The following is a 9901-nucleotide window of genomic DNA, read 5'->3' as shown; positions in this document are numbered from 1 at the left end:
CTGTGCTGTCCCTCTCCAAGGACTGGCCCCTCCTTGCAACAGGTCCAAAGTATGTCAGACAAAGCTTCAGAATACTTGACACCAAGGAGCAGCCTGGTTTCACCCTCTCTAGGACGAACCTGTTTGTTCTCTTAGCAGTTCATGGTATATTCAATAGTCTTCTCTAACACCACAGCTCATAAGCATCAATTCTCCTTCTATCCTCCCAAGTCATTGTCCAGCTCTCTGATGCATAGCAAGTGAGCGGATAAAAAATATTATTTCAACAATCTAAATGATTCTCCCATTTCAAATGATAGGAACTTGGATCTGCCTTTGGAATGGGTTTGCTTTTGCTGTGAGAAAACTATTTCAGTAGTTTCTTAGCTAGAAAAAATTATTTCACACCCTGGTGAAATAGAAACATGTACAGAGACCACAACTCTAATATTTTTAAACTACTTTGTAGTGTGAGAGAGCATTGCATCTGGAGTAAATTATGGTGGTTGGTAAAGAGAGGAATGGGATTAGGCAGGAGAGAGAAATGGAATAAGTGCCATGGTATCTATTACTCATCTGGTTCTTTGAACTGGACAAGAATCTGTGTGATTACAGGAGTGAACATCAAAAGCCACAGGAGATTCTGCAATCTCTAGGTCCAGAGAAGTGTGAGTAGAGACACAGGAAGGAAGTTATTCTCTCTGCCTTTCCATGGAACCTAGGAGCTCTAACATCTCGAGGTTGCCAGACATGGAAAAATCAAGGCGTACAACCTCTGATATTTCATAGAGGTTCTGTACTAGGAACCAAGTTAGCAGTGAGGTTTCACTAAGAATATTTATGGATAGCAGGTGCAGGCAAGTGGGAGGCATAATAGAAAAAACACAATAATATTCCCTTGAAGGAGTGGCATCCACTTCCTAAACAACATGCCTCTGGAAACTCTATGAACTTTGAGTAACGTTAGTTATCAAAAGGCTTTAGGTCTTTTGTTCATAGGGTTGCTATGAGTCATGCTCAACTCAATGGCAATCAACAACAAAAACAACTGTTAAGATACTATTTGTGGACTTTCGGAAATAAATGAAACATATTCAAGAAGTTTTAATGTGCTCTTATAGGAATGGTAATTAAGTTTATTATTATGTCAATGTTCAGTTACAAATGGGGAAGACCAGAATATATAGATTCTCTGTATAAAGTACAAGCAAAAACATTGAACAAGATGTTTCTCTCATAGACATCAAAGTTTCTCTATCACTATGATTAGCATTACTGAAGGGCAGAATAGAATTTAAAGATAACCTAAGTTACCACACAACTAAACTTGTTTCTACCAAACAAGTGTCTCTATCATCCCTTACAATTTTACCTATAACCTTCCCAAACTTTTCAGCATTACTGAAAATTAAGTTTTCAAGTAGAGGATTGGTACTTTTAGCCAAGATTACGTTCTAGCTTCACTCCCCTGCAGAATTGCTAAGGGAGATATGTTATTTTGGTTCAGTCCATCCATCCTTTCATTATCCACCCATTGCTTCCTTCCTTAAAGTCCTCAGAATCTAGTTATAGTGAGTGTAAAATGGTGAGCTAAACTTAATGTGAATGACAATAAAATATTCACTTAGGTTCTCTGTGGCTTCCTTACATAGTTAAGATTTGGTCATATTAATATTTATGGCCCAGGGAACATCGATAAAATACACACAAACAGAAAAAAATAAATTGATATTGGAGGTCATGTTCCAAAACGGTTATGAAGAAAGTGGAAACTTTCAACTGCCCTGGGGTTCTTATGATCTTGACAGCAGAGCCCAAAAGAAGCAACAAGGTTCAGGGGGGTTAAAAAAAAAAGTGTTCTCAGATTCAGACTACCTCAGCAGTAGCCTGATTAAATACAAAGTGTTTTTAAAGATGAACATAAACCTGAGCTGGGATAATAGGAAAGTCATATGGAAAGACCATGAAATAACCCTCCCACCATGCTTGGCATTAGTCAGACCCTTGTTAGAATGTTGCTTGTATTTAGTTTACAGCTCTATTGCTTTACTCCACCCTCAGCCTGGAAGGAGATGAAAAATAAACCAGGTATCAGAGGAACCTAACAAAGATGAGATGTGAAAGTTGATCCACCATTATCTGTGTTAATGAGGAGTCCTTGAAATAAACTACAACACAGAAGGACCTAGAAAATGTTGTTGTTGTTGTTGTTGTTGTTATGTGCCATCGAATCACCTGCAACTCATAGTGACCCTATATACAATCCACTATTTCCAACGCACCTACCTCCATTACCCCAGTCACTGAATCGATCCATCTCATCGAGGGTCTTCCTCTCCTGCGCTGTTCCTCCACCCTCTCAAGCACGACGTCCCTCTCCAAGGACTGGTCCTTCCTTGCAACAGGTCCAAAGTATGTTAGACGGAGCCTCAGAATCCTTGCCTCCAAGGAGCAGCCCAGCTTCACCCTCTCCAAAACAAACGTGTTTGTTCTCTGAGCAGTTCATGGTATATTCAATACTCTTCTCCAACACCACAGCTCAAAGGCATCAATTCTCCTTCCATCCTCCCTAGTCATTGTCCAGCTCTCTGATGCATAGCAAGTGATTGCAAAGACCATGGCCTGCATCAGGTACACCTTAGTCTCCAGACAGACATGTTTATTCTTCAGTACTTCAATCTCTTACCCATCGCAGTTTGTCTTTTAATTTCTTGGCTGCTGGTGCCAAGAGTGTTGATTGTGGAGCCAAGAAATCTAAAACTGTGAACAATCTCAATTTCTTTACCATCCATCATGATGCTGTCAATCGGCCCAGTGGTGAGAATCTTTGTTTCCTTAATATTGAGCCTCAATCCATACTTTGGAAGGAGGAGTGGCATCCACTTCTATAATAGCTTGCCTCTGGAAACCCTATGAACCTGGAGAGAGGATGAAAGGTACCCAAGCGTCGAGGACTCTCCTTCTTAGGGTCGCTATGAGTCGCCTGTGACTCGATGACATTTAACAACAACAACAGCAACAATCCGTTCTGAAGACTGCAGTCTCTGACCTTCCACAGCAAATGTGTTTCAGCAAGCAGGATTATGTCATCTGCATAATACAGATTGTTGATGAGTCTACCTCCAATCCTGACACCACATTTCTCCTCGTAGAACCCAGCCTCCTGGATAACCTGTTCTGCATAAAGATTGAAAAGATACGGAGATAAGATATAACCCTGGTGTACACCCTTCCCAATTTTGAAAATACTATACCAAGGGAAATCAGTCATTTACATAACAAATGGTATATGATATTACCTATGTGAAACTTCTAGAACAGGGAGGTATATGGGGACAAAGTATATCAGAGGTCAGAGAGAGGAAGGAGAAAAGAAAGGCTCACCATTTAGGGAACGCTGAGCTTATGTTAAGGGTGATCATAAAATCTGGAAGTAGATAAAAGCAATGGTTCAACAATATAACAAACACTACTGATGTCATGGAATTGCACATGTGAATAATGTTGAAACTGCAAATGATCAGTTGCATATATAAAATTAAAAATAAACATTTCTATTTCTGGCTAAAAAATGCTCAAAGCAGTCAGAAAAGCCTGCAAACACAACAATTATTCCTTTCTTTGATGAGACCAAACTCCTTTTCCTTGAGAGTCCAAAAATACAACTTTCAGAGGAAGGTATACTCCTTTATTTTAATTCTAGAAATAAAGACTATCCATTAGTGATTGCTCACTCTTTTGAAAATGTTCCCACAAAGTAAACTTTAGAACAAACTGCTGAGGCAAATTGATTAATTGTCTACATCCCCTTAACATCTCTCACATTGAGCACTTAAATTTACCAATCCCTCTCTTAGATTGATCTGATATAGACAATGAACAAATCAACAATTTGAGTCTTACCCAATCCTCTTCTCAAGAAGCATCTCTTTCTTCAGGGCACAGGAGAAAAAAAAATAATGAGTGCACAGGCAGATTCCCACTTTGAGTGGATAACAACATGAAGCTGATGCCCCTAAATATTTTTTAACAAATCAATACTCCTTTCAATAAATACACGATTTGGGAAAACATTTAAGTGACTTTGGTGTCCCAGTCAAAAACTCTACCTTCAATATTTTAGCATGATCCCTCTACCTCCATCTCTTTAAAGAAACCCGTGAGGGAGCTCTGGTGGCCTAGTGGCAAGAAGCTGTACTGCAATCCCAGAGGGACGTGGTTCGAATCCACCAGATGCTCTGTTGGAGAAGGAGGGGCAATCTCCTCCTGTACCAGTCAGCTCTGATTTGACGGTATACACACACAAAATCATTTAAAAAATTTAAAAAAAAGAAATATACAATGCAATTTGAAAAACAACACATTCATAGACATAACAAATTAACATTGGCAGACCCCACATGGCAAAAGAGATCCCTTCATAAGTGTGTCTTTAGGTCTGAATAAGCTGTTAGGTCTAATGAGCTCTACTGGGCTAGTAGGTGATGGCCTTCATCACAAAGCCCAACTTTCAAATAGAAATTACATTTTTGCTCCAACTGAACTTTGCTCTGTCTAGCTTGGTCTTGAGGAGCGCTGGTGGCCTACCAGTGAGAAGTTGTGCTGCAATCCCAAAGGCAGGCAGTTCTAATCCACCACCTGTGGGAGAAAAGATGAGCAATCTCCTCCCGTGTGATTTATCCCCTCTGAAAACCCAGTGGAGGGTCAGCTATGAATCAATTCTGACTCGACAGCAATGAGTTACTATTGAAAATCAGAGTAAGAGCCTGTTGTTGTACTTTAGCCTTAATTTTGGAAGAAGGGGAGAAGGCTCCAAGACTGTTCAATGTTTTAAAAGCTGTGTATGTAGCAGTAAAGATGATTGTGATAAAAAATTTATTTCTAAGTAGGGTCTAAGTCAATTGTCACAAAGTAAGGGCACATTTCCATGTAAGTACAGCTTTTCTCCATGTCTGATAATCTGAGAATTGCTTGTATATGAGATATTTCTATAAAAGAAGTCCCAAAGTAGATTTTCATTAAATGGTAAGAGAAGCACACAACACAGGGTTCTGGGAAGGGGTCTTGGAAGAGTCAGGATACGAGCTGAGCCTTTAAAAGTGGGCCAAATTTAAAGAAGAAGAAGAAAAAAACAGATTTAGGTCATGGAGAGCTAGGAGAGAACTAGGAAACCAAGGCAGTAAATTGCACAGTAGGAGATTTCCCACCTTCCCATAGAGCGGCTGTTCAATTTCAATCGCGTATCTTTGGGATCACAGTGCAGCTTCTCATCATTAGACCACCAGGGGTCCTCAAGACCAAGCTAGACAGAGCACAGTTCATCTGTAGCAAAAGCGTAATTTATATGTGAAAGGTGGGCTGTGTGGTAAGGTGTATCATGTTTCTCAGGTTTCTGGAAACGTTAAAGAAAAAAAGAGATTGCAGAGTAACACTATAAAACTGAAGTTTGAGAAGATCCATTCACAGTACCAAATCTCCAGGCATTTTTGTAAGGTCTATCTGCCCACAACATAGTAAGAAGCAATTCACCATAAACATCGTTCCTTTATTGTTCGTTGTCCAAAAGGATAGTACGTCCAGACAATTAACTTGTGCCAAGCTGTTATACCTAAAACACTCCTTTGTCTTATCCCCCTAAAAACAACCCTAGATTCCTTTCCTTTTTTATACCTTCAAAATTATCCTCAAGGGATTAAAAATCAGAAAATAACATATGCTCAACTGCCTCAACAATTGTGTCTTTTTATTCTTCAATTTCTATTAGACCATTTTCTCTGCAACTACAAGCATGGGAAGCTATGCATTCGGCCCCATTCTCATAGCCCCTCCCAAAACATGGCAAGGTAGGGAGAGTCAGCCGGAATATACCAAAAGACCCTCCAAGACAAATATTATGTCAAAACTGACTCTCTCTTTAAAATAAATAAAATACACAAATGCATGCATACCTTATTCTTGAGAGTTAATAATGTTAGCCAATTAGACATACCTTATTGCTATCATAAGCAGACCTGACAAACTACTCTCATTCACCGAAGAGAAACTCGGTCTTCTCTCTCATCCCACTTCCAGCTATTATCTTGATTAAAATCGACATATCTTAAAAGCTCTCTCTATCTGATCTTAAAGTGGTCTATATGTCCCAAAAGTATGAATATGCCTTTCAGTATTGATAGTAGTCCCTCTTCCAGTACACTCTATGTATTGGTCATACTAGCCATAATTTAGTTCCTAGAATACATCAGATTAATTCCTACTTCAAGATCTGCATACATTGTATGTTCTCTTCTAGAACAATGAGAACCTTTCCTTCTTCCTAGACCTCATACTCCCTTCCTTCATAGCTCTTAACCAATTAATTCTTAGTCACTCTAACTCTCAATTGACATGATCCTTCTCAAGTAAAAATTTCCCCACTAAACTCACCTTCACTGGAGTGTTGATTCTAACTAACTCACTAGAATCTTGATTTTCAAATGAGAATTATTTTGCTTATCCTTTAGACATTCAGCAATGACTGAAGATATTTTTTTGTCTGTCACAAATTAAGAAAGTTACAGGAATGTACTGAACAGAGAGCAGGGATGCTGATAAATATCCGTAAGTGTACATGGAATATCCTGCAGCATAGCAATAACAACAACAAGATGTAGCAAGTAATTCCAATAGTTAAGAAACCCTGCATTAGATCAGAGCAGCACCTTGTTCTTTTTTGTTGCTTTATTAATCACATGTATACTAAAATACATTCCAATCACTATCAATAAGCCAATTCCAACTCAGCAATCCTACACCACATTTCTGAGGCTGTAAATCCCCCCACCCTGCACCATCCTCTTTATTACTTAGTTCTTTATTTCTCTAAAACAACAAAATCTCTCTCCTCACTGGTGGTGCAGTGCCAACCAAAAAGTCAACCAGAAGTTCAAATCTACAAATGCTCCTTGGAAACAGTTTCCTTTTTTAAAGTTTAAAAATTCCCTTCTTAATTTTTTAAGTGAGATTTTAGTGAAAGTTTATAGAGAACTTGAATTTCCATTAATTCATTGTTGCACATTTTCCTCCATACTCACCCCACCCCCCCATTTCACTTTTCTCTTTGAAAAAAAAATAAAATTTATTGTTGTACAATCCACCACTTTACTATGCAGCTCTTATTCTGGACTGTTGTCATGCAAATAATTCCTAAGTATACATTCTTTTTCATCAGTTCTTTCCCTCATCTGTTTCAATGCAGTGTACATTTTTTATCTCCTCTTAGTCTCCCTTCAACCCCCATATCAGTGCTGTTTTATAACAGTGGAATTGCACAGTATTTGTCCTTTTGTGACTGAGATATTTCACTCAGAATAATGTCCTTCAGGGTCACCCATTTTGTATAAAATTTCCTGAGTTCTTATTTTTCAGTGCTGTATAGTATTCCATTGTGTGAATATACCACAGCTTCATTTCTTTGTTGATGGGCATTTGAGTTGTTTCCATCTCTTTGCTATTGTGAACAACACAACAATAAACAAGGATGTGCGTATATCTGCTTGGGTGGCAGTTCTGATTTCTTTAACATATATTCCTAGTAGTACAACTGCTGGGTCAAATGATATTTCTATTTCCAACTTTTTGAGAAAGTGCCATACTTCCTCCAGAGTAGCTGTACTATATTTTACACTACAACCAACAGTGAAAAAGGATTCCAGGTTCTCCACAACTTCACCAGCATTTGCTGTTTGCTGCTCTGTTAAATTTTGCTACTGTTACTGGGGTGAGATGATATCTCATAGTTGTTTTAATTTGCATCTCTCTTAGAGCTAGGGATTTTGAACATTTCTTCATGTGTTTGTTTGCCATATGAATGTCTTCTTTGGTAAAGTGTCTGTTCATAATCTGTACCTATATTTTAATTGGGTTGTTTACCTTTATGTTGTGGTACTCGAGTATTCTATAAATTCTAAATGTAAGTCCCTTAACAGACATGTCATTACCAAATATTTTTCCTAGTCTGTGGTCCTTTTTACCCTGTTGGGGAAGTTTTTTATGTGCATAGGGATTTGATTCTTAGAAGGCCCCACTCATATTTTTTATCCTCTCCTGGTTGTAGATTTTTCAGGATGATTGGAAGACTGTTCATGTTGTGGATTAGGAGTTCTAGAGTTCTTCTAAGCTTTTCTCTGGTAAAGTTTATAGTCCTTGGTTTTAGTCCTCAGTCTTTGATCCACTTGGAATTGGTTTTTGTGTATGTTGTGAGTTATGGGTCTTGCCTGAGTTTTCTGAAGATAGTTTTCCAATTCTGTGAAAACCATTTGTTTAAAAAGCTGTCATTTCCCCAATAATTGATATCATCTACATGTAAAAAATCAGTTGACCATAGATAGATGGGCTGATTCCTGGATTCTCAATTCTATTCCATTGATCTATGTGTCATTGCACCCATACCACATTGTCTTCACCACTACAACAGCGTAGGAGGATTTGAAATCAGGGAGTGAGATGAGGCTATAAAGCTTAAGGGAAAAAAGACTCTCCAACTTTGCTTTTTAGAGCTTCTGGCATCGCTATGGACACCACCACCAGAGTTCCAGTTGTCTTTTCCAACTTGTTCATCATTAAATCATAATTACACAGCATTCTAAACACAGTGATAATAAAATGTCATTTTATAGGTATGAAGAGAGTAGTCCTGGTGGTGTAGTTGTTTCGGTACTCACTTACTAACCAAAAGGATAATAAATCCACCAGCTGCTCTTTGCCATAAAGATGAGGCAAGCTAATGCTTTATAGCCTTGGAAATCCTATGGGATAATTTTCTTTCTATCTTACAGGGTTGCTTTGAATAGGCATGAGGGACAAATGTTTGGTAGGCAGGAAAAGAGAATATCAGTTGAAGAAATTGTAATAATTCAATAATGATAAAAATTTAGTTAAAGTAGGATGCTAAAAACAAAAATTATAATAGTGAAATAAAAGAAAGATATTTTAAGAAATAATAGAAAATACACATGGTAGTTGTATATCATCAAGTCAGAATGATTAGGTATGGGTAATTAATGAAAAGGAAATATCAAAACACTTTGTATTAATAAATACGGAGTGTGTTCTTCAACAAGATGAAAAAGGCAATCTCCAGTTTCATTTGGAATGGAAAGAGGCCCAGAATAAACAAAGCACTCCTTAAAAAGAGAAACAAGGTAGGCGGCATCTCACTTCCTGATTTCAAATCCTACTACACTGCCGTGGTGGTCAAGACAGTATGGTACTGCTACAATGACAGACACATAGATCAATGGAATAGAATTGAGAATCCAGAAATCAGTCCATCCACCTATGATCAACTGATTTTTTACAAGGAGATGAAATCAGTTAAGTGGGGAAACAACAGCCTTTTTAACAAATGGTGCTGGCAAAATTGGACAACTATCTGCAGAAAAAACTCAAGCAAAACCCACACTTTTTCCATACACAAAAACCAATTCAAAGTGGATTATGAGCCTAGGACTAAAACTAAGGACTATAAACTTTACCAGAGAAAAGCTTAGAAGAACTCTAGAAGTCCTTATCTATGACATGAATAGTCTTCCAACTATCCTGGAACATCTACAACCAGGAGAGGATAAAATAGATGAATGGGACCTTCTAATAATCAAATCTCTGTGCACATCAAAAACTTCTCCAACAGGGTAAAAAAGGAAGCCACAGATTGAGAAAAAATATTTGGTAATGATATGTCAGACAAGGGGCTTATATCTAGAATTTATAAAATACTCAAGCACCACAACAAGGTAAAGGTAAATAACATAATTAAAAAATGGGCATAGGATATCAACAGTTTACCAGAGAAGACATTCAGATGGCAAACAAACACATGAAGAAATGTTAAAAATCCCTAGCTCTGAGATGCAAATCAAAACAACTATGAGATATCATCTCA

This window comes from Elephantulus edwardii, unplaced genomic scaffold, assembly GCF_000299155.1.
Source record: "Elephantulus edwardii isolate Elephantulus edwardi_28Jun2011 unplaced genomic scaffold, EleEdw1.0 scaffold00356, whole genome shotgun sequence".
Lineage (NCBI taxonomy): Eukaryota > Metazoa > Chordata > Mammalia > Macroscelidea > Macroscelididae > Elephantulus > Elephantulus edwardii.
Note: the sequence above shows the minus strand (reverse complement) of the source record.